The sequence below is a fragment of the Phocoena phocoena genome, chromosome 3 (genome assembly GCF_963924675.1).
Source record: "Phocoena phocoena chromosome 3, mPhoPho1.1, whole genome shotgun sequence".
Taxonomy (NCBI): Eukaryota; Metazoa; Chordata; class Mammalia; order Artiodactyla; family Phocoenidae; genus Phocoena; species Phocoena phocoena.
The window spans coordinates 107,854,336-107,857,621 of record NC_089221.1 but is presented as its reverse complement, the minus strand read 5'-3'; positions in this window follow the sequence as shown (position 1 = coordinate 107,857,621).

Sequence of the window (3,286 nt, the reverse complement as noted above, 5' to 3'; positions counted from 1 at the left end):
CACATCATAGTGACTGGGGATTCAAGACTGGCCAGGGCACTTGGCTCTTTCAACTCTGTCATGCCATTTTCCCTAATGATTCCTGGGAACTCACTGATGCAAACTGTCTGTAGCTGCAATCCTGTCTCTGTGGCAGAAAAGAGGGTTTACTTTTCCAAAACAGAAACAAAAAATCATTCATTAACTCCCTATAAAGAACAAAAAATTACTGACAGACACTAAGGTTTAAAGTAAAGGTTATCACTAGTTAAATTCTTCCTTTTTTCATAGCACCTGCAATATCAGACAATGCATAATTTTGAATGGAGGAACTGATTCCTTTTCAAACCATGCATATTGTGCAGAGAGGCTGATGTCAACATCTACGAACGCGTTTTTTTTCCTTCCTAGAAAGCCTCGGATATGCTCCCTATTGATGCTACTGCTATTTTCTTCAGTAGCAGTAACACATGATTTGACTTTTAGTAGTTGCCTTCTAATTATTCTCTGCCATGTCATATTGCATAGTTCCTTCATAACAAGTTTCACAGTCTGTAACGATCATAGTTATTTATGTGTTTACTTTTTTGTGTGCTTACAATCTGCCTTCTTCAACTAAACTGTTAGCTCTTTGGGTGGCAGGAATCCTGCTTGTCTTATTCATTGGGTACCAGCAATGCTTAACACACTTCCTGATCCTTGGTCAATGGTGTTTGCTGAATGAAACAAATGACATTATATCAGTAAAGAGTGTGCATGGCAAGAAGAGAGGAAGTCCATAAATTTCTGCATTTCAGCTACAGTCTGAATATTTGTAGACATGAATACACATCCAAATGTTTCAGATGTTTATATTTTAGCCCACAGTGAAATGAGGTACATTCATAACACTAACCTCTGTGCTTAAATATGGTGCTGTCACATTATGACTAAGGTTACTGACAGTGATAACTAGTAGAACTTTAATGTCTAATGTATGAAACGTATCTTTATTTACTTGTATAGTGCAAAGAATATAACTTTGGAGTTACACAGGCCTGTGTTCAAATTTGCCTTTGCCACTTTCAAACTTTGTGATCTTGGGTGAGTAAATGCACCTCCAATAGTCTGTATTTTACCAACCTTATATCTGGATTTTATACCTTATATCAAATATAGATATAAGGTATAAGATTTTCTCTAAGTTCCTGATACAATATGAAAATATACAGTCTGTTGGTGAATCTCTTCATTTACTGCCGGCAGTTAGCTTTAATAGTGTTACAAAGTTAGTGATACTCAGCATTGAATACAGTTGGTATTTGACAAAAGTCTTTATTTTTCTTTTTACTGATCTGTGGCAACCTAAAAGATTCACATTCTATGAATGAAAAGTGATCATGCCAAGCTGGTCATTCTGTGATCATATGGCTTCAGAGAGCCCTGCATTCAGGTATTTAAATTAGTCTTTATGGAGTTTCTTCTGCTCTGTTGGCAAGGACTCCCCGTGGACATGGAGGACCTTGGCGGTGCTATTATCTTTTGCCAACCTTCGTCGAGCCCAGCAGAGTGGGTTTGAAGGTAATGCAGCCATGATGATAAGAGACTGGCTTGGTTTCAGACCTCTATTATCAGCCTCACTGGTTTTCATGTTTTGCCAAATACAGCATAAGAAGTGAGAGAGGTAGTGTGTGCCCCAGAACATGTTCAAACACAAGCCGCACAGTAAATTGGAAGAGTGCAATACAGACAGGATTCAGCCTTATTGCTTTGCTTTTAAACTCAAAGTACATTATGAGTAGTGACTGGGGTGTCACAAATGCTCTGCAGTTGTTTCCTATAGGTGTTTCACTTCCTTTTTTGGAAGCGGTGATATTGCTAGTTGATCTTCAGATGCTGCATATGGTAAGAAAATACAAATCAGAAGCATACAAGGTAAGGCTCCTGTAAGGCTAAGAATTTTGTTATTTCTGACAGCTCTTATTACTTAAAATTTTCTGACAAAGTTTATAACGTCGTATCTTGCCAGATTCTCTGAGATATAATCTTATGAAGTCTTTTTGCTCTTCTAAGGAGCTTGCTGATCCTTTACTAAGGAGAGTGGTGACAGACACCTCTCCGTTATTCTTCAGTGCTATCTCACTAACCCCGATCAAAGTGAGTCACTTTGGTTTTTATCTGCTAGATGATGTCACTGAAAGTCGGTTGGCCAGGATGGTAGAGAGAACCCTGCATTCTGGGACAATTTTCAATTTCCTATTCCCTGTCAGTCCTAACAGCCCATTCACCTTTCATACATTTATTCCTAGACAATAAATTGAGTACCCAATAATAGCGTCACAGTTCTTTGTTATAGATTCTTAAGACTATTAACATAGTAGGAAAATGAGAAGGAATCACAATAGAGGTAATAAATGTCGCAGGAGGTAGAGGAAGGTAAGCGGTAAGCACGGGGCATAACGGAAGAAGTCATCTCCATTTGCCTGGGCAAGGGGTAGTTTCACCAAAGCTTCATACAGGATGTGAAAAATCAGCAGGAGCTCTTGGATGAGGGCCAAGAACTCAGGCATCACTCAGGCCCACACCCCAAAAGCTTCCTCTAGGAGAAGATGAAGACCTTGGGTACACCAAGTTGTGTGCTGGATACACCTAACATTACAGGTTAAAGAGAGCCAACTGTTCAAATCTGAAGAATTTTGCAAGCTGATTAATAAACATAGCCATTACTAAAGAGCACATTATATAAACTTACAATCAAAGAAATTATACTAAACACAAACATAATATTCAAACCTCATTACTTCCCAATTATTTTACTACACCTTACTCTTAGGTGTGCTTTTGAGGTAATGTCTACTGTACGTGAAAAGTAGAAATACTAAATAATCGTGTGCTCCAGTGCATTTCTTTCCAAATCCTCATGTAGTGACATCATGTTGGTAGCTTGAAATTGGCCATGGTGGGAGAAGTGATGCCAGGAAAAATCAGCAAATGCTACAGATCACGTTTTTATTTACTGTTTTGTTGATTGAGCTTAAGAAAGTTGGAGATGGATAAAATGTTAAGAGTGCAGATTATACTTAAAGTATGTCATAGTTCTAGCTGTTTCACTGTGACTAGCACCCCAAAATTGAGGTCGTATACTTCCAGTATTGGAAAACTTACATGATTCAGCAAAGAAGTTGCTGTTGTTGACTAACAAGTGAAGTTCCAACATGACATTACTGTTTGTGTTCATCTTAATCATTAATGTAAATGAAAATATCATTAACATTCACATCAGAGCTATAGTTGTTTATCAACTGCCACCATAGCATGGATCCAGACA